This window comes from Grammomys surdaster, unplaced genomic scaffold (genome assembly GCF_004785775.1).
Source record: "Grammomys surdaster isolate TR1022 unplaced genomic scaffold, NIH_TR_1.0 958, whole genome shotgun sequence".
NCBI classification, from domain to species: domain Eukaryota; kingdom Metazoa; phylum Chordata; class Mammalia; order Rodentia; family Muridae; genus Grammomys; species Grammomys surdaster.
The window spans coordinates 12,840,553-12,863,837 of NW_021605377.1; the positions used below are offsets into that span (position 1 = coordinate 12,840,553).

Below are 23,285 nucleotides of genomic sequence, written 5' to 3' on the forward strand. Positions count from 1 at the left end.
AGAGAGAGAGAGAGAGAGAGAGAGAGAGAGAGAGAGAGAGAGAGAGAGAGAGAGAGAGAGAAATTGAATCTGGAATAATGGGATAATATCTATATTCATATTTTACAACAAAAACTATTTTATTTATACTCAAATATTACATTTTTATCCAAATAATGAAAGGACTTTAGACACTCTTTATTTTTTTTAATACATCTGTTTTGGCAGATATAATAAAATGGGCATTCCAGCCACTCTCCTCTCCTCTTCATTATGCCTGTTTGTGCCTGTCATAATATGTTTAGTGTAAATTTAAATGGATACAATTACAAGGTAGGAAATGATATAATTATTTTAAGGTGTCTGCCTGATAATATAGCAATACAACTTTAAAGTGATTCTTCATACTTCTGTTTTGCACACGAATATCTACTTGATTTAGTTGTCTGGATTTCTTTAAGAAACTAAAAAACACTACAATAAATACTGTGAAGCCTTGTTAACCACTTCTATGAGCCAACCATGTGATAAATATGATAAATATGGTATTTTTGGAATAAGGATGCTTTATTACATGTTAAGAGACAATGATTTGGGTTTTTTAGTAGCTAGTGATGCCCATTACAACTAGCTTCATGTTTGAATGGTGACAAAGTATTTAAAAATACTCCAGAAAAACCTTCTCCAGGTACCCAGCCTCAATTCTGCTGTGAAGTTTAGTTGTGTTACTACTATAATGCTTTTTTTATATTTCGTTAAACACTTGGAAACTGTGTAAAAAAAATTTGGATTTATTGGATTTTTGTAAACAAATTGCGCTTCTGCAACCAAATCTTGTCTTCGGGATTGTTTGTTGCGAAGATTGCTTTACAAGTTCATGGATTCCATCACTTGTGTGGCAAGTAAGAGTGCACCAAAGCCTTTGAGTTCACCCCTGGATGTCTTTACTAAACTCCACAGTCCGTTTCTATTGTGTCACTTCTGATACTGCACCTTCTGGTCTAGCCATAAAACAAACACTCTTAGCAGGATATTTTAAACACAAAAAAATTGTGCTGAAGAGATACATACAGAAGAACTGGAAGTTTAACAGCATTTCAAGTTTCCCTTGAGAAAATAGAAAGCTGTTTCTAAGGGTCATGATTTATTATGACCTCAATTTGAGGGTGTGAGCAAAGGCAGAAATGAGGAGGATGTGTGTAAGCCACTCCAGTGATTAATTGCTTCCTTTAACAGATTTTTACTTTTTAGCCTGGAGTAAAAACAGAGGTGAAGGGGGAGAGAGAGAGAGAGAGAGAGAGAGAGAGAGAGAGAGAGAGAGAGAGAGAGAGAGAGAGAACAGCATAAGTCAATGACATAAAATATGAGTACTTGAAACTGAGTATTAAAAGTGTCATGTTGGGCCTTGAAATAGATTTAGTATAGTATGTCAGTTTATGTAAGGTCTTATTGTTTGGGTTGGTCTGTTCACCCTCTCCAGATAAAGCAACTGATGAAAATGATTTCAGGGTCAAGTTTATCCATTTCATCGACCAGGATTGATAGGGCTTAAATAACCTCACCTGAACACCTAAACAACAAATCTGTTCACTAAATGATGAGTCAGTCACTGCTTCATAGTGAATGTGATTGATAATAGTTGTCTAATGAGAACTAGAGAGCCAAGTGAAATATATTCTGTAAGATACACATTTTGAGGATTTATGAATATATGCGTCTAATTTGTAAAACAAAAAAGAAAGAATTAAACAGCATATTTGTCACAGGATCAATATATTGAAGAGAACGATGCTAGATTTGCATCTTTTCAGAAGACAGAAATAAAGATTGCTGAAAATTTGGGGGGGGGTGATTATACAGTTTTGAGACTTTTGCATGTTGATTTTAATTTTTGCATGTCATTTTACTTTTCTTCTTTCATGGAGCAGTGTTAAATCCTCCAAGACTAAGCAGGATGCGATGGTCCTATAACTAGGCTCAGAAGAAGTACGCATTTGGGAGTTTTAGACATGGACATAATATAAATGGATCTGCAAAAGATGAGGCATAAGAACTTTCAGCTAACGAGGTCTAGCGCTCATAGAGGGTGGAGTCACATCTGTCTAGACATCATTGCGTTTTCATACCTAGCAGAGTGCCTGGCATGTTGTAGACCTGTAATACAGTTGTTTGTTTAGCTTTGTGCACTAAGTTATAATTTCTCCTCAACCTAGGAAGACCATTATTACTTTTCTCCTTATTTGGCATATGATGCAAGTTGGTGTGGCATACGACTCAATACTCAAAACAGATCAATTGACACTGGAGTTTCATTAAAACATTTGGTAAGGTTTTCTTTGGAAAATTCAAGAATGCTACATGGCCCCAAATTGTTTTGGGCTTTTACCTTTAAACTTTCATGTAAATGAAAGAGCCCCAGATTAAAGATTCTAATGACTATAATCAGCAGTAATCTGCTTAAATGTCCTAATTGCATGTTTAATTAGAAAAGTACCATTTTCGGGGGGTGGGGGATGGATTGTTTATTTTAGTTTCAGAATAACAAGAAAAACTGTGACAAAAGCCTAAGTATTGTTGCACATTTTGCCAATAAGAATTTTGTCAGTGTGACTAAAAATATAGAAAATCTAGGTTGATATTTTTTTCCAACAATCTATTCAATTTTTGAAAAGGTATATGTAATGGTTACTAGGCAACCGTTTTTCCTCATATAAAAGCTAAAGGAGCAAATAATAAAACACTGATCCATTTGATATTTATACAAACTTTCAATGATGGAACTTGTATTTTTTAACCAATTTAATTATTCATACAGACTACATTTATGAGTGTGATTTGTCTTCACCTGTTTCATAAATTAATGTGAATAACTAGAAAATAAGAACACTTAATAAAAACTTTAAAGAACTACTTATACTTCAAGGTGACACTGGAATACTTAGATGTGACTCCTGTGCCTTGCTTGAAACAACATCAATCTGTTTCAAAATCACCCTGGCCTTGAGCTTACAACTCTCCTGCCTCTGCTTCCAGACTGCTGATGTAACAGACATATGCCACCAAACCTTGTGAGAGACATGATTTCTAACACTTGAGGAGATGGAATTGGTTAAAACATTCATCAAGTCTTCCAGGAAGCAGAATATTGCTGTTGTGTAGAAGAGTCCCATACTTTCCTTCTAAATAAATATGTACTGACTACAAACAGTCAAAACAGTTATATAGGTTTTTATCATTATTTTTGAGGACCATTTTAACTTTCCCTGACTTTCACTTGAACTGTTTCAGAAAGCTTTTGCTAAAAATAGGAAAGTATGTCAATCTCTTGCAGGCTATAACCAGACATCCTTTTTCATATAAATCCTAAATAAAAGGGTCTCAGAAAATATAACTTAATGGACATATTAGGAGGAGTCTGGCTTTACACTTTTAAATAATTACCTAAAGCATTGGTTTTCACATTACTGTTAGGTACTTAGAATATTTCTGGTTGTATTTTTAAAACAAGAACATATATCATAAGTAAATCCTTCTAACTATCTCATCAGAAAGGAGAATTGAGTTTTACGGAGAGAGTTTTGGACAAGAAGACTGTCTCCTTTCTATAGCTAGAAGTGAAAAATATCAGGTAATTTTTTTTTCTTGTAGCTTCAAATGGAGATTGAAAATGTTCAAAAAGTTGGATTAAGGATTTGAGAATTGCCAAATCTTTGAGCCTGTAAATCTTCATCCTTCTCCAAGTTTCTGAAGAGTTTTCCCCTAATGATACCTTATACCAACTTAAGTGGTTGTTAGTTTGTAGCAGACAATCCATTAGGAGCAATGCCTGGAATGCTTTATCCCTGACAAAAATAGCCCAAGAGCATTGGCAGAGGTGAAACAGTTTCCAGGTTAAAACATGAATTTGCTTGGAAAAAAAAAAACCTGAGCCAACTTAGGCAGCCTGACATTTACTGTGTAGTATGCCTCAGTAGGCATCAGACCAACAAGTAGCTCATGCCAGTAAAAGCAGCTCTTGAAAGAAAATTGTTTTGAAACAAGTTAAACAATTTATAGCTCACTAACAATTTAATTTAGAAAATGTCTTGATTAAGTTTACTGAATAACAGAACATTTTAAGTTTATTTGATATAGAAGTATAGAGGAGTAGATAACCCTTTTGAGCATTCAGAGAAGTTAACTCTAACTTATAGATATATAGATATATAGATACACAGTTATATATACATATATCTACATGTAAGTATATCTAACACAGACGATATATAGAGAGAGGTAGAAATAAAGAAGTATATAATGAAAGCTGGAGATAAATAAAGATAGAGATAGATAGAGATAGATAATAAATTCCAAAGAAAAAAAGATTGACGTAGTGGTATGAGTTCACTTCTTCCAGCTACATATAGATACTGTATGGCCTTAAAAAGTAATCTGTCTCTAGATATTTACTTTCTAAAATAAGACCTTATAATATCTGTACTGCACATATGTTAAAGGGAAAATTACAGTACATTTCAGTCTTTTATTGCTTTTTAGTGGATTTTTTTTATGTAAAGTGGTTTTAGTTTGTGTGTGTGTTTGTCTTGTTTGGTTGATTTTTGTTTGTTCTGTCTATTTTGTTTTCCTTTGAATACTCCAGGTATTTTATTGTGTATATGTGTAATTAATTTCTTTATGTTTTGAGATTATAATTATGTCATTGTCCCCTTCCCTTTCCTACCCCTAAACTGTCCTAAATATCCTTCATTGTTTCTTCCAATTGCAATGACTTTTTAAAGCTAATTTTTGTTACATACATATATGTATACACATATGTATCCCTAAATACCTAAGTGTAGCCTGTTCCATGTATACATTTTACTTTTATGTATGTTTCAGGGTTGACCATTGGTATTGGATAACCAATCAGTGTGCTCTTCCCTTTGGGATACTTTTTTTCTGACCCTCAAGCATTTCTTAGTTGGTAGTAATTATATAGAGTTGAGGCTTTGAGGCCTGTCTTGTATCCACTTTGCCATATCTTATCCATGTTCAGCTCATGTTTAGGCACTCAGCTTGGTAATACTTTCTGCCAGTAGCTTCTGAAGTTCCTAGGGAACATTCCCTTATCCTCTGGGTTTTATGGTCTTTTCACTTCTTCATTGATTCCAGAGCCTTAGGTGTTAGGGTTGTAGGTACAAGTATCCATTGGGAATGGCCTCCTCCACAACTCCACCTTTTGATCTGTTGTGATTTTCTGTAATGGTCACCATATCTAGCAAAGAGGAGTTTCTTTGATGAAGGATGAGGATTACAACTATCTGTGGGTATAAGGACAAATGTTGAGAATGCAGTTACGGATTATTCTGGTTTAGTAAAGTGACAGTTGTAGGTTCCTCTCCAAGATCCATGACTTCATTTGCCTCAGGTAGTTGGCTAGGTTTCCAGGACAGGGCATGACTTTAAACCCATCTAAACACAGCAATGAAAGCAAGCACAAGTTATTTCTTAAGATCTAATTGCTCAGTATTTTCAGTTGATTGTAATTGCTAACCCCTGGTGCAGGTTATATTTCACCTATTCAATAAAATTGTTGAATTTTTTGGATATATTTAAAAGCAATTAATAATAATAAATATAGCCTAGTTCAAAATGCTTTTATTTGAATTGAAGAGAGTTTGTGGAAAGTGATATACATGGCTATAATATACATAATTATTTCATATTTAAGGAAAAATCAATGAATCTTACCTATGCTGAACAACCAGGAAAATTATACTTTAGGTTTTATATTTATAGGCTGGAATGCTCTCCATTTTTATATAGAAAGTGTCAACATTTCTATAAAATTTCTCATAAAGTGTTGGCCCATTAATAGAGGATGCTTTCCCTTTCTTTTTCCCGTATAAAATAACCAGAACAAGTGTTCCAGAAACATTTGCTGATTGAATAAAGAAATCCAAATACGCTCATAAAATACAGCTGATGTTTAGATAACATCAGGACAGGAATAGTGTCAATGCATTTTTATTGAATGAATGTTTGTGTAGTTTAGAATGAATTTATAAATGCAGTGCTGATCTTTGACCAAACTGTGTGACAACACCATGCTTCCAGGTAGAGATTACCATAGCTGAAAGTGATCTAATCCAAGACCTTGTTGGCTTCTGGTAAACCAAACACAACCAAACAAAAGAGGAACATTGTCACTACTTACTCTCTAGTGATGCTCATATGTGTATATAAATGAGGTTCAGTAACTCTCACTTGAAGCGCCCTCTATGTATTGATGCTTTGGATCATTCCACATTCTTTTGAGATTAAAGGAAAATATAGCTGGCGACTATTCATTCTTCCAAATGAAAGGAAGACCTATGTTATATTAGACTATTACAGTTTACAAGACAAAAAGCACATGCTAAAATGCATGGCATTTTTATATGCTTATATTTTGGCTGAGAGTGATCTCTGTGTGTGTGATGCTCTTTAAATAAAATGAGGTGTAGCTAACAATTAATAAATTACTAAGTTCATTCTAAGGATGGAAAGTCATTTTTTGTTTCATTAGCAGCAATCTACTTCACCCTCACTAACACTTCTTAGAGCAGCTCACCTCAGCTCATCTTACGTTCAGTACCTGAGTGATGGAACAAATAAACTCTTTTAATACTTAGTGCTGTGGAGACAGTAAAATATGGAACCTTGTAGCACTCAGTAAGTAACAAGAGTGTTTCAAATTCATGTTCTGCCATAGAGGACCACTGTGTAATTGTATGTTATCCCTGAGATATAATTTTATCATTTTAAAAGCAGAATTAATTCTAAATTAACGTATTTGTGGATTGGCTATGAAAGACTTGCCCAAGTCCTAGAATACAAGAAAATTTCAATAAATACCCATTCCCTTTTCAGGGTTGTTATATGGAAACTGCTATAAAATTTATGTAAACATAAAATAAATAAATATAGTGTGATATTTGGGAATTTGATATTCTAGTCCTCACTTATTAGAATCTTTGCAACAGCACTGATCTCCTTATCCCTGTGATAAAAAGAATTAGACTGTGAGTTATTGAACATTATTAAAAATGTCTGTAAATTTTGCACAAATATACTTATAGGTGAAAATGAAACTACTTGAATTCCAACAGTATTTTGTTTTTATTTTCATTACTCTTCTGAACTAATTTGGAGACCAGAAAGAAGTTTGCCATACGTATTAAATATATAGTATGGCATGGATTTTATTAATTTTCAACTGTTTGAGTATTGGTACCCATGGAGACAAAGCTGGACGCTGGGTCCACTGTGCTAGAGATTACAGTTACTTTTGAGCAGCAGCAAGAAGTAGGTGTTGTTGGGAAATGAACTCAGGAAGCCTTGATGATTGACTTTCAATACAATCGTAAGAGAGAGGAGTGGATGGAAGAAAAGGAAAATAATGGAACATCATTGTAGCTAAGTAGCGTTTATTAAACTCCCACTGTGACAGGTCTGAGCAAGAGATGGGAACACAGAAGCATGTGCAGAGAGATGTGGGAGAGGACTGAATCACACAGGCATAAGACTGAGTCAGTATAATCAAAACAGAAGAACTTAAGAACTGGGCAACAATGTGGCCAGTCTAGCAAGAAACCATAACTATGGTGGTAGTGGTCGAAAACACTTTTCCAACTGAATTTGCAGTGGTAATATTTAGGAAACAAGCATGAATGCTTCTGTGACCATGACCCACTGAATTAATTATAGTTGACCTCAAATCATCCTAACGATTTTATTAAATCCATCCCTTTATCGATTGTGTGCAGGGAGCCGTTGTTTTATCTTTTAAATTTAAGTTCATTCGTATGTGTGTGAAAAGCTGTCTGAATTTTGAAAGCTTCCATTCTATCAGCTGTGGTATATGTTTACTGTTCTCAACCATCGAGTAAGGTATTTTATAGACTCTCAAATGCTTTTGAGTTATTCTTGTATTGCGTATTTGTTCTCATCTCGTTCAATCTCTTTCATCTCTGACTGGAATTTCCTGGAGTTTGTGGTTAGCTAGGGGAAGATCTCAATGGCTTTGAGAGATCACAATCTCCCACAGAAGAGCCTGTGGGTAACTATTTTTTTAGCTCTTCTAATAAGACCTCAGATTTTCCTGAAAGCGAGAGTGGATGCTGTCCAAAAGCCATGGTCTTTTCCATTGGGTAAACTTACAACAAATCTATTCTCATATGAAGAACAGAGTTGGGCTCAGTAAGAAATAGCTCTTCATTAGCTTCACATCTTTGCTACTTTATCATTACTCACTATGTAGGCACCTGGCTACATCCTTTCAGTTGGCTACAAGATATCTGTAGATGTGTCTTTACTTACTAACCCCTTATTTCATTATTATTAAGAATCATATTACTAATAATTTATTCTCTCGTATATTACATCATGACTGCAGTCTCACCTCCATTCTCGCCTCCAAGCTCTCCCCCCTCTTCTCCTCTCCCTCCCCCTTATCCACTCCTCCTTCATTTCCGTTCAGAAAAGGGCAGGTCTTCTAGGAATATCAACCAATCAAGTCGTATCAGGTTGCTATAAGATTAGGTACCTCTGCTCATATGAAGCATCTCAGTAGAAGAAAAAAGTTTCCAATTTCAAAAGCAGGCAAAATAGTTAGAAACACCCCTGTCCCCTCTGTTAAGAGTCCCACAAAAACAGCAAGCTACACAACTGTAACATATATGCAGATGCCTAGGCTAGACCCATTCAGACTCCCTGATTTTCGATTCAGTCCCTGTGAGCTCTATGAGTTCAGGTGTGTTCATTCTGTTGGTTTCCTTTTGGTGTCCTTGACCCCTCTGGCTCTTGACCCCTCTGCCCTTCTTCCTCAGGATTCACCAAGTTCTTCCTCATGTTTGACTATTTGTCTTTGAATCTGTTTGACTGAGCATCTCTGAGGATCCTTATAACAGACTCCTGTCTTTGAGTATAGCACAACATTATTAGAAATGCTTTCCTACTTCTTGCCAGTCAGGTGTATTTGGTTCTATCCTAGGTCTCTATGGGTTATCTTCCTAGGTCTCTATGGTTTATCTGGCCTCTGGTTTCTGCCCCTCCAGGCAATGTCAGGGGTGGACTCCTTCTATTGGCATGAGACTCAAGCTGGGACAGTCATTGGTTGGCTACTCCAACAAATTCTCTGTTACCTTTACCCCAGCACACGTTGCTGGCAGGACAAAATGTAGGTTGAAGGTTTGGTAGCTGGGTTGGTGTCTCAATCCCTCCACTAGAAATCTTGCCTTGTTATAGAGATGGCCAGTTCAGACTCTGTATCCCCTATACTAGGCATCTTAGCTAGGGTTACCATAATAGATCCCTCACAGATGTAATCACAGTTTAGATAATTAAGTAAATGAAGACATATAATACAATGCTTTATATAGGCTCTCTTTATTGCAATATTATACAAGGTTTTAGTGCATTCACCATCTGAATAAAAACTTGAGTTATCCCTACTATCCCCCATTTCATTCATATATATATATATATATTTGGGTTACATATTATAAAGAATAAATGATAATTCTTATATAGATTATGATTTTAAGGAACTGAGTTGATAGGTGGTATAAGGTTTCAAATTCTCTTGTTGACTAGTATACAGATACAGTATTAGGACAATTGTATAAATTGAATAAGAAATTTTAGACAGTTGTTATTGTCATAAAGAATGAAAGCAGCTTGTCATATTGAAGAGTGTATAGTGGTTTGAAGACAGACTTTTAAAGTAATGCTTAAATTAAACAAAAGATTGGGTATGCAAGGAGTCAGAGGAAGACTATCTTAGGTACATGAAACAGCATATGTAATGCAGAAAAAGGCCTTATGTTGTAGATCACAAGTGATTATGCGTGTATTGCAAATGAAAGAGGAATCCCCCAAAGTGTGCATAATAAGGAACTATATGATATTCCTTGAGTTTTTGAATGGTGAAGATATCTGTTATATGAAAGGATAACTGTGGTACCAGGAAGAATGGAAAGAAGCAGTACATGAGAGAACTTATAGCCAAAAGTTAGTACCAGTGTAATGATTGTAAAACCACAAGAGAAATGTAAAACTGAATGCATTCTGAAGTAGAGGTTATAAGTGTTTAGTGTGAAGGCATATTTAAAAGCAGATAATTAAGATATTGAAGCTTATTAACTGTAAGCGGTGGTACCAGTAGGAACCAATTAGAAGAAAGGCAGATGTTGAGAACATGTGGGAAGTTAATGACTCTTTGCATTTCTCCTTATGTTTCAAATATTATCTGAGTGGAAGTGCTTATGATGGTGGTGATATCTGAAGTACAGGGCTAGAAGTATAGGCAGAAAGTCTCCTTGGTGACAAAGAGAGAGAATCCTCTCGGTTTTAGAAAACAATAGCAAAGTGAAACTCTAAATGAGATGTAAGATTTGTGTTTAAAAACAACAGAATGAGGAGCAACAATGGTAAAGATAGAGAGTAGAAGGCAAGGTTCTTGGCACGGAATAATTGTCTTTCACACAAAAGAAATGGTTTGCTTCATCTCGTGGTATAAATCTCTAAGAATCTGGAATTAATCCAGGAGACATAAGGTTGAAGGGAGTGCAGAAAGAACATGAATAGTCCAGTGAGACAAGGACTAATTAAAGAGATCACTTTCTCGGCAAATGAAGAAGATATATAAGAGAGACAGATATGTTAGAAACAGACTATGTAAGAATTCATGGTTGGTGAAGAGGGCCATGTCCAGATGGAGTAGAGAATCAATGACCACAGCAGTTTTGGTTCTGAGTCACTGAGGGTATAGGTGTGCCGTGGTAAAGAGCAGGAAGAAAGTAACAAGGACAACTTAAGGGAGGGAAGATCAAGGCGAAGAGTGAAAATCCAAAGTGTCATTTAGATGTTTCCAAACATCCTACCTACGGACACCTGGTGTTTGGACATAACACACCTGAAAAGCAACTCTGAGAGCTGCCATTCATCCTGCCTACACCGCCCTGCTCCTCCTCCATGCACGGATGATTTATATGGAGCATCATGGTCTTACATATAAAGTAGGGCTTTATAGGCAAAGGGCACTGGTTTTCAGCCAAGGAGTCCAGGGTGACTAATCCAATGACAATCCCACCCAGTTAACATGGAAAAGCCATCTTTAAATGAGTCTTTAACTTTTGATTAAAATTGCTCACAAATTTTAGCACAACTTCTGCTAAAGTGTGTATGTTTCTTTGGTATAAAGATAACACGATTTTTACTTTATATCTGCTAAAATAAACATGCAAAAAAAGCACTTTGGTAAATTCTGAAGTTAAAGAAATGCCTTATTTTTAAAATTGAAGTGCAGATTTTAGTGAAGTTTAGTTGGGAGGGTCAAAAGAGCATTAAGTGTGTGTTTGTGTATGTGAGTGTGTGTGTGTGCGTGTGTGTGTTTATAGAATGCCATCTGACAATTATTTTAGATTTTCTCAGATATCACTTACCATTATAACAAGTGCCTCTCTCATGGTAGTATGAATACAACCACAAACAATAAATATAATAAAAGAGACATAGATTTATTTCAGTGAAACTTTAACTATATAAATAGTTGTCAAGAAAGTTTATAGCTATCAGATGTTAATCGTGAGATGTCTTCCTTATGGGTGATCACAGAAGTTTTCTTACTTTGAGATAGACTTATACACAGAGGAAAACATTGAAAGGAAAAGACCGAGGAGAAGAGAGAGAGAGAGCGAGAGAGCAAGAGAGCGAGCAAAAGAGAGCAAAAGGGAGAGAGAGAGAGAGAGAGAGAGAGAGAGAGACAGAGACAGAGAGACAGAGAGAGAGACAGAGAGAGATGGCAAGAGAGAGAGGGAGAGAGGGAGAGAGAAAGAGAGAGAGAGACAGAGAGAGACAGAGAGAGACAGAGAGAGATGGCAAGAGAGAGAGACAGAGAGAGAGACAGAGAGAGAGACAGAGAGACAGAGAGAGACACACAGAGAGACAGAGAGAGACAGAGAGAGACAGAGAGAGACAGAGAGAAAATTTAATTCCTAACATAGTTTTCCAGGAGTCACAGGTCAAATATTGAGTACAACATCTGTGAAGAAAATAAAAATTAACTAAGGCACAATTTGCTCTTACTAAGAATCTACTAGATTCAGCAGAAACATAGAGAGTGGTTGTCCATTTCCATTACAGGTTGTGGGAGTGTAGAGTTATTATTAAAACACCATTTTTCTAGAGAACAATTTGAGGGAATTTCCCAGAGGAAATAACATTGGAAGTAGATTAAATGTAATTCCGACAGCGAAGGGGAAAATGAGGTGTATCCGAGCAAGAATACCAGTCAAAATATATTTATAACAGGTTCAGTTTGGTCCATTTTAGCAGCTAAAACATAAGCTATGGACCAGAGAGAGTGGTTAGAGATTGTTGAGTTTGTATAAGAAAGGTAATTGAGGAAAAGATGTTGTAAATGGTGGTAGTAGTGATGTGACAAGTAATGAAAAGGAATAGAAGAAAAATAGACGGAAAGAATTTAAGCAGGGAAGAATCAGGAAGCAAAGCTCTAGGGGATACGAAGACAAAAAAGTTCATCCCTCATTGTTGAATTCTAAGATGCCACTGGTGACATGAGGTCCACGAGTCTTTTTCTAGCTTTTGCTGTCAAGTTTCCCAACAGACCTTGTGTCTTCCACATGTTGAACACGAAAACCATAGAGCCAACAATTCTTTGTATCTCTTTTAAAAAAGAAAAGGTTTATATTTCTTCTCTCCTTCAGAAGATCTTGATGTAACCAAAAAGAAAAGAAAAATATAGAGAGGGCAAATGCAATAACAGACATCCTATGGAAGTACATGGAGACCAGTAGCTCCTGCTTTCTTCCTTTGGGATGTTTCCTGATATTGTTTGATGACAAACCTGCCATTATATATCATTGAGGAGAGAAAGGTGGACAGACATACAGGCAAGCTTCACTCTACCATCCAGAGAAAGGGCCTTATATTTTGAAGGCATCACCAGCTATTGTTTGGGGTTGTCAAAAAGAAACCAAGGCTGTAGATCCTAATGCCTGTAGTTACTGGTCAAGGCACCAATCAGGTTAGGTAACATTCCTTGCACTAAACATGCTGCATTGTTATGAAATATCTTTTCCATAAAATTCAAAGCAATAAGGAAAGTTTACTTTCCAGGTAGAGACAGAATTAACAGTGGGAAGTAAACACTGGAATGGGCAAAGAGATTTAATACTTCCTCACTGGTTTGTTTGTTAAATACTAATGTTAAATATTGACATTTTAATTACAATCAATTTCTGGAATCCAAACTATGAGCTGAGTTTACTTAACCTCCACTAGTCTTCAATACACATTCCTCTTACACTCCCTTTCTTTTCACTACTTATGGGAATCAGGTTCTACACTGTAGCCCAGTAATGTTAAGGGCTGCTCTTCTGTATGGCTAGCTTATACCCTCACTTAAAAAATTAAATTGACATTACTAGAGCATAAAACTAGTAAATGCACGCACAGGCAGAAGTCATATTGTCATGTTCAGAGCAACATTTTTACCATTTGTTTATATTAATATTTCGCTCTCCTGCTTAAAATTGTTACTCTACAGAAGTCCAGTTCTCAGAGTATTTTGATAAAAAATATTAATAACCTGTGTTTGGAGGCAAACTTTTTGTAGGCTTTATACTTCATTTGGAAAAATACTGATTCACATTTTCTCCATGACCTCAAGAAGGATTTGTGTTACTTATGGGAGAAGGGTCAATGTTTTTTGTCTTTGGATTCGTGTCACTTTACTCAGAGTTGCTGTAGCCAGTGTTTACTTCCCACTGAGTCTAATTAGCCTGAAAGAGTTTGTGTGTCAGAGTTGCTTCACTTGTTTGTACTCCATTAATTTTCATTTTTATTAACATTTATTATGTAAGTTTGTATATGGGTGTGTATAACTTTCAGTAGTCAATGAAAGTCACCATTCATCATAACTATATCTAACTCAAGTATCGTATATTGAATTAATTTAAAACAGCTTCAGTTCTTCAGTGATATTTCAGAAAATATCAAAACAGCTGGCCTTGGTAGTGTATGCCTTGATACTAGTCATCTGAGCATAGGCAACATGGATAAATCTCTTTTTCAGGCCAGTCTTGTCTACAGAGTAAGGTAGCCAGTTTGGATTATACTGATGAAACCCTGTGTCAGACAAAAATATATTAAATAGAAAGGAAGAAAGCAAGGGAAGAAGAGGAGTGAAATTAACTGCTCAACATAGGTCTTAAATACTGGGAGGAATGAGGAAATGTATCTGGTTATACAACTTATTAAAAATAAATAAACAAGTTTCTAAGACATAAGAAAACATGCAACTCACATCAAGAGTGATAACCAACATGTTAATGTTTAATATTAGTAACCTATCACCAAATTTTGCATCAAACAAAATCATGTTATTATCACACACCACAATTATTACCTTAATTTCTTATTAAATATTCTGTGAGAAGGCAAATAGTACATTTCATTTCTTGTAGCAAAGAAGGCAGCTGAATTTGTATGCTAAAATGTTTTGTGCCGATCAGAAACTTTCTGAAGTGTATCAAGAATATCTAATAGTTTAGAAAATACTCTATTGAAGAGCATGTCCTTTTTTTCTGGGTTTATGGTGCAACACTAGCAGGTTAGGTGCTCTGAGAATTTCTAAAGCAACAAGTTTCCCTGTAGATATTTATGACAAGGCAAAAGTTCTATGGGAAGGGCTGGGTAATAAACGTCTTAGAGTTTGCTAGCCATCAGATGTATCCCAGCTAATTAACTTTGTCACTGTAGAGTGGAAGACGCCAGGGATATGATATAAAAGAACAATCATGGCTATATTTCAATAAAGCTTTGTGCTCATTAATACTTAGTCAGATACATCTCCTGGCTTATGAGATTGTTTCTCTCCTTTTGAGAAATTGAAACATTTACAAACGTAAGAAATACTTTTAGCTCCTAAAATCATCTCTTTCACTTTTCAGATCCCAATACTAGCAGAGACAGCTGTTTTAAGACAATGTAATGATATCCAACAAAATACCATATTGTACAGAGGAGCTCATGTCAGAAGGATAGTTAGAAATAAGAAAGTATTTAAAGGTGTCATTTTGAATTAAAATTGGAGTACATGAAATGAGCTGTACTTACTTATCTGTAAAGAGAACATTACATTGTGTTGATGATAAATGAATAACAATATGAAAATTATTTGGAGCAGAGCAGACAGAAATCACATATGCATTTATTAATTTCAATTATCGTGTTACCGTGTACTTAGTAAACAGAACATAAGTAAAGAAAGGCAACAAGGAAATAAATATATTTGCACATCGCTTTTATTTACCAGCTATTTGACAATTTCCTGAAGAGGAAAAGTCAGTGCTTCATTTTTGTTTTTGCACTAGTTTCAAACTTGGGATGTTTCTGCCTGATTCCTGAGTGTATGGTCTTCTCAGAGTTCCAGCACATTCCTTAAAGTTTGCCTAACAAATAGATACTGAGGCAAATTATAATAAGCCATGTGCTGTGTTTCAAATGCATAAACTATTCTAAGTAACTAGCAAAATAAAAGGGACTAAATACACTCATGAAATTTTATGTATCATTACACGTTTTATATTTTGTTTTTACCAAGTTTTACCTTTTCATGTTTCTACTTTCATGTCCTGACTTTTATCAAAAAACTAAATAGTCTTACTGTATGCAAGCATATATATTTCTTTCATAAAATAATGATTAAAAATTGGTGCCATATGTCAGGTAAACTAATAATAGTTGCTGCCTGACATTCGTTAATGCTTGGAAAAAGAGATTTTGAGTTAGGCATTGTAAACCTTTAGACTTAAAGTTCCTGTGACATTTTAATTACTCTTTAGAATTCATCTGCAATATCTTAAGCTTTATGATTGAATTATATCTGAGTTTACAGCCTTAAACCAATGTATAACTTCTGGCATATTTCTTAATTTAGTGAACTAATACTTCTCTCCAAATAAAATCTGTGTTTTTGGTATTAGAGAGATAACACAGCACTTAAGTGAGTATACTGTTCTTATAGAGGACCCCAATTTTGATTCCTAGCACCCAGATCAGTCAGCTGACAACTGCCTGTAACTCTAGCTTTGGGGTTTCTAAGGTCGCAGGCCTCCATAAGTACATGCATTCATGTGTCTATACCAGTATGCAGACATGTACACAAACACAGAATAAATAATAAATCCTAAAGAAAAAAATAATTCTATATTTTTAATGAATTATATGGTTTTTTATATCTTTTTATTCAATATTTTATTTATTTACATTTCAGATGTTTTCCACTTTCCCCATTCCCTCCCACCATTAAGCCCTTATCCCATCCGTCTTCTTCCTTTTTTGCTTTTATGCCGTTTAAATTACATGCAAGTATTAAGGTCAGTTCTAGGTTGAGGAACTAGCAATACAATAGAAGCAAATAGTCAAGGAACAAGCAAGACAATAAACCCAGATAGTTAAAGAACAAGCAGGACAATAAACAGAGTCCTGTGATCACTTCCATGATCACTATTTCTAAGAGCTTATCAGGATGTCTAAAATATCTGAGCCAACTTCCCTGTCCTAGCCCAAAGTCATTTTCATGCCTGAAGCCTACTTCTTTGTTCTAGGTTAAGATTTAGATTCCTGCCTGAAATTACTTTTTTGTTCTAGCCTAATGTCATATCCCTGCCTTCAATCCATTGCTTTGTCCTTGGACAATGTCAGATTCCTTCCAAGCAGCCCATATCCTTGTCCTTGGCCAATGTCAGATTCCTGCCAGGTAGCCCCAAAAGATCTCCACATCTCCCCCTTTTTTATTGTATAAACTAGACTGAGCCTGTCTTAGGTGGTTCTGACAAGAATGCCTTCTTTACCCATCATGGAATACACATTATAAAAAGAAATGCACTTCTGTCTTAGGTTGGTAAGGCTCTGTGCAGAATCTTACCAGTCCGTGGCTTGACAGCCTTTTAAATTAATAACTCTGTCTGGGGGTCTATTTTCAGTTTCAAGCCATGTACTTTGGCTGCCAACATGTTGATGTAATTAGAGACAAGATTTAACATAATGGGCAGGAATAAAATTATTCTCAGGACAAAAAGGCCTAGCATTATCAAGCTATATATGCCATTCTTGAGGTTTGATCCAAATCGAAATAGTAACCTTAATGCAGATAATTATCTGCAGCATCAAAGCTCAGCAGAGCAGCATTCTTTATATTCATAATCTTACTATGCAAATTTAAACATCCAGAGAGGTGTTAGAATTATGTCAAATATCCTACAAATGTCTTTAAACTTTTTCTAATTGTAATGGCTATCATGAATTGTATGTTTTTGTTAAAGTAATAATTTTTTGTACAACTTCTTGCCATGTTTGAGTTTGTCCTGAGAAAGTACAGAATTATCCTATAGTTCCTTCATGCATTCATCATTTTAGAACCTTGTAATACAGGCTCATTTTGATATTCTGTTGGCATGTTATAATGTGAAACCAATGTACCTTGAGTTATTGAAAGGTTCAAAACCTAGACTCCATTTCTAATGAGATTTAATAGCATAATTTTGGTGGAATAATGTGAAGAGAGTCTGTTTGAAGGGATTTCATAACTGTCAAGGCCATTAGTTTTGTTATGGAAAAAATAATTCTGATGAGTCAGTAAAATCTGTAATGTGAGCTAAAAAGGTAGCCTGGTAGATAAAGCACTTTCTGGGCAAGTGTGAGAACCTGAATCTAGATTCCCAGAATCCACATAAAAGCCAGGCAAGTGCTTCAGCCCTTTGTCATGAGTCAGAGACTGGGATTCCCATAGCAAGCTTGCTAGGTTATCCAGCTCATTAGAACCTTGCCTCAATGCATGTTGTGAGAGATTTGGGAAAGCTCCTGCCGATGTTAACTTGTGGCTTACATATGCACATTTGTGCAAATGTGTGCACACATGCATCCATACATATGTGTGAGCACATACATGCAAAATGAAAAGATATGAACAGATGCTCACAAAACACATGCCAAAAAATGCTTTCTGCTACACATTTCCTTAACATCATTTTTCCCTAAAACATTATTTGTTCACTGTTCTTCAGAACACTGGTTGCACAAAGGTGAATAGCTTATTCAACTCTGCATAGGAGAGGGTTCTGAATTCATAAACTAGCCCAACTATAAATCTAAGCTACCATAAGAATAATTCCATCTTTAATTCACATACTCAGACCTCTTTATCGCCCTTGTCATTTTTCTCCAAGCATGCTAGCTTATCAAATATATTTATACTACATCTTTCCAATATAGATATTTTGGAATAATTCAAAGAATATGATAGGAATTGTGAAAATGATGTGGAAATATTTTATTGTCTTACAGAAGGGACTTAAGTATTTTTTGATTTTTGTCTTCTGTAAGATATGAAGTCTACAAACAAAGAGCTGTAGATATTGAAAAGTGACTTTATGTTGAACTAATTTATTTTAAAATTAATTTTAATTTCATTTTTCTTCTGGCTTGCCTCCTATGGATTAAATTGAATATAGTTATTAGGGTGAAAAAAAACCAACCCATAGAGGAATAAATATGCCTTCTTCACACAAGGGAATTTATTGTACTTTAAAAAAAAATTTGTGAACACAATTTTCATTTCCTTGTGAAATGAGAATATTAAGGAAATATATCTATTTGCACTCTACTGATCCTTGCTTCACTTTTAACAAATAAAGGCAAAAACTATTAGTTGCTGTTTTTGTTGGTTGGTTGGTTGGTTGGTTGGTTGGTTGGTTGGTAGATTGGTTGGTTGGTTGGTTGGTTGGTATAGCAGCTCATGTAAGTAATTACTTTAAGATAGTGTTAGGTTACACGGAGTAGGGGAGATGACTCAATGGAAAAGATGGGTAAGGACATCAGCTGCTGTTCCTGATACTTGAGTTCTATTTCTTGGAACTACATGTTGGAAGAAATGACCTGACTCTGGCACATTCTGCCACATTGTCCACTGCCATGCACATGTGTGAGGTGTTATAAACATACACACGTGCAACATACTTCAAATGTTATCCCACTTTCTGAATTCCCCTCCACAAACCTTCTATCTCATCCCTCCTCTGCCCTGCTTCTGTGAGGGTGCTCTCCCACCCACTCCCACCTCTTGATGCACACACCACTCTTTTAAATGAATAAACAAATAAAAATATTCTCACCTGATCACGGTATATTTTATGGTATTATTTGAATAACAAAAAGTACACAATGTTACATTCATTGTAGTTTTATTGCTGAGACGTTCCATGAAGGTTGTGGCTGATTGATTTATCTAGTCCTATCCAACATCCTCCCAACTCAATAGCACCAGATGAGAAAAATTGTCATCACATGCTGCAGTTGTAGCTGGGTATTTCCATTTCATCCAAGAACACTACAGGTATTGTGCCATGCCTCTCACCTTGTAAATTTTGAGAGCTCAGAAATTCCTTTCACTGTATTCTTGCTTGAGCATTCTGTCTAGTAAATGCCAGAGAGCAATGCAAAGGCGATGCATTCCACCAACACCTCCGGCCATGCATCACCCAGGTGTCCTTGTTTACTTCCAGAACACTGTGCCCACGCATCTCCTTTCACCCAACAACCTACACTCTATATTTGCTAGCCTGATGTTCTTTCCTAATGAAGAAAGAGGCTTTGATAGGACATAAATAAGGTGTGTACCATCATCTAAAACTAACATCATCCTGAGTGTGTTTCTACAGGACCAAATGCAAAAGTTGTATTTCTTCCAATCAACTATGTATTTATTGTAAATCTAAGTGGAATTGACTATGAAATGGCAATGGGGAGAAAATTACCTTATATTACATTAGCTACGGGGCCAGCATTCATCAACCTTTGTGCAGTGTGAGACTCATGTCTCCTTTGTTTTTTGTTTTCACATATTTTTGCTATAAGATTCCAGAGCAAATAGGAAGAACTGAGCAAAAGTGAAGCTTAGGTAAATCTTTAAATCTATGAGCCACTTAATAAGGGTTTCTCCAACACTTTACTCCTCAAATTTGTTATAACACAAATCTATTAATATTCAACATGTAACTAAAGGTTTATTGATAGCAAATCATGAAGATATTTATTGTAAATATTTTCCATATGTTTTCTATGTTTGACGACTTATTAGAATATAAGCAAATATTCACAATAATGATATGGTTGCATTTATTTTTACCTTAAAAATTAAAATTAAATTAATTTCTTCCTGACTATGTGGTACTATAGGAAGCAGAATGTATTTTTCAGGTTTGATAGACATTTGTGGTGATCGTCAATGTTGAGAGTTCTGCCTCATAAATGCATCATAAAAAAAAATGACAGAAGTGTACTTGTCAAGTATTTCAGAAACTGTTGGAAAGTTTGTCTTCACCCCAAGTCAAGATTCATGTAGTTTTATGAAATTGAAATTAACAATGCAAAGAGGAAATTTTTAAATAAGAATATTCTAATACAGCACAATGTAAAGAAATACATATTTTTCTCATACATGCTCAGAAATTTCGGTAGGAGAATATTAAAAGTATGATTTGCCAATTAAATTAATGTATTTCTCAAATGAGCAAACTTTCCATCAAAGATAAAATCAACCAAAAAATCAAGAAAACAAAAAACAAAAAACACTATAGTAACACTCGTTAGTCTTAAATCTCAGCCAGGTATTGCTCATGGCAACAGTTACTATTCTGAGCAGTAACAACATGCAGAGTGCCAGGGAAGTGTGTTCAGAACCCAGACTACAGTGAAGCTACAGGACATAACACAGAACATGTTGCCAGAAACACCTTAGATCCATTGTGTGCTTGATTTTAAATAACTTAGGCTATTGCACATTAAGAAAACTTTGACTACTGACATTTTCTCTTTCTTTCTTTCTTTCTTTCTTTCTTTCTTTCTTTCTTTCTTTCTTTCTTTCTTCCTTCGTTCCTTCCTTCCTTCCTTCCTTTCTTTCTTTCTTTCTTTCTTTCTTTCTTTCTTTCTTTTTTCCTTTCTTCATTCCTTCCTTTCTTTCTTCCTTCCTTTTTCTTTTCTTTTGGCCCCTTGCATTCAGCTACATCAAGACCCTTGTGGCGTCTTGAGTCACAACTGAAGAAAATGTACTTTATACAGCGTCATTGTTGGAATTTAGGTGAGAGGGTTTTTTGCTGTGAGGGGCCCTTTCATAAACTGTAGGATATTTGTGTCGCTAGCCTCTACAGAGAGGACATCAATAGTGTGTGGCCACTGATATGCAAAGTAGAAGTGTTACTACACAGGAGATGTCAATAGCTAGCGTGTGGCAAATGACGTGCAAGCTAGAAGTGTCTGCCAACATTGACAATGTGTCATGGCATGTTAACTATTCTGGAATGGAAGAATATCAGAAGAATCTTTAGCATAAATAATAGGTGGTAGTAGTAGTAGTAGCAGTAAAGAAATAGATGTTGACTTGTGAGTGGTTAGTCAAGACTAATGCTTCCCAGCTAACTATCTTTAATTAAGGTTATCATTATTTCTAACACAAATGTCACTTTTACAAAGACCTGAAAAATTCCCTAATTTTCTTGCCTAAAGACTTGCTTGTTCTCCAGAGGTTCAAGTAACAAAAAAACAAAACAAAAATAAACAAACAAACCACTCCTGTGTTTGATAGCTAAATTGTATTCATATCATACACCCTGGCTGGTGTAGGAAATAATATTTTTTACACAGACTCTACAGAAAAATGTTTTTAGAGTCCCAAATGCTATTATAATCTACAAATTGTATCATAGCTCAATCTGATTGAGAAGCATATTCTATGAAGTAATTATTACGTATTTCTACCAAATCTTACTGTTTTTGAAGATAGGTTTGCTCTGAAATCAACAGTTTTACTGTGAAGATTTGTATATTCACATTCAAGTTTATTGCTGTTGCCTATATTCTGTTAAAGGAATATGTTCTTTAATAATTCTGTACTCTAATTTCAGTGTCCAGTCCATTTGGTTAACTAAATACTAATGTTCCTTACTGAATAAATATATAATTGGAGGTACTATTTCACTAAATTTTATCTGAAAACATCAATATCTAAGTTCTTAATTTATGTTTTCATGTTTTGTTCACAGTAGTTATTCAATGTAGTATTTGGTAATATAAATGTTGAATTTCTAATCCAACTTATCTTAATTGTAAACACCTGTGGCATTCACTTTAATTAGTTATTTTGTGTTTTATATTTTATGTTCCTGTTTAATGATAGATATCACAGAAAATATCTATCACTCAATATTATACCATTATTCAAGAGAGAATATGAGAAAGTCCCTATAATTAAGGCTGTAATTGTCACTTATGACGATATATGTGTTACAGAAATCTTCTAAATATTTTGAAGATGCTGTTCTAAAAAGACTGTTAAATGCACTGTATTAATGCATCCAAACAATGTCAAGTATAAATAGGAGATCCCAAACATGTTGGCTCATCTTAATACAAGCCATAAGTTTATTATTTTTTAAAAAATATATTTTGTGAGGTAAAGAATAATTGACTGATTGAGACAGGTGAAAACATTACATCATAAGTTAAAAATATTTATTAAATTAGATTGTGAACCATTGAAGTAAGTTTAACATGTGTTTTTTATATAGTAATCCCATTCTCTACACTAAATAAAAATGATAGCATAATTTCATTATTATTATACATAGTGTTTATACACTTCATCTTTTACAGTCTTAAGGGCTTTGTGCATTTGGTATTTGTGATAACCACTGTGATAAAGCTGAGTCAACTACTCATCACAGAGTATGAAAGTGAAGCTTACAGAGAATTAGAAAAATTATTGTTGACTTAAACATGCCTGTTTGCGACAGTTAAAAATAACTGCTATATGATTTTGCATTTTAATTTTCAATTAATTTGATAAAGTAACCTGTCATTTGACAGAAGGCAAACCAACTAAAAACTTAAACAAAACATCCTAAGTACTGTTAAATTTTAAAATCGTTTTCTGAATATGAACATCTAAATTTTGACGCATACTGCTTTAAGATAAATTAGAATTGTGTTAGACAATATAATAGAATAGTATGAGAAAACTCTATATCTAATATTATCAAATATAATATAATGTTAAAATATATAAAATCAAGTTTATGCTATCTTTCGCTTGATCTAAAAGTATTAAAAACAAGTGACTATATAAATTATACCAAGTAAACTATAAAAAAAAACACAAAAAGCTTTGAATTAAAAAATTAATTTGAACCCCTTGGACTGGAGCA

The 23,285-nt window shown here is 34.8% G+C and overlaps 1 protein-coding gene across 1 annotated transcript in view; it reads left to right on the forward strand.

The window, feature by feature from the left end:
• Nucleotides 1-23,285, forward strand: part of Rassf9 (Ras association domain family member 9) — a 40,286-nt gene that overhangs the window by 1,120 nt on the left and 15,881 nt on the right. The window lies entirely within an intron of this gene.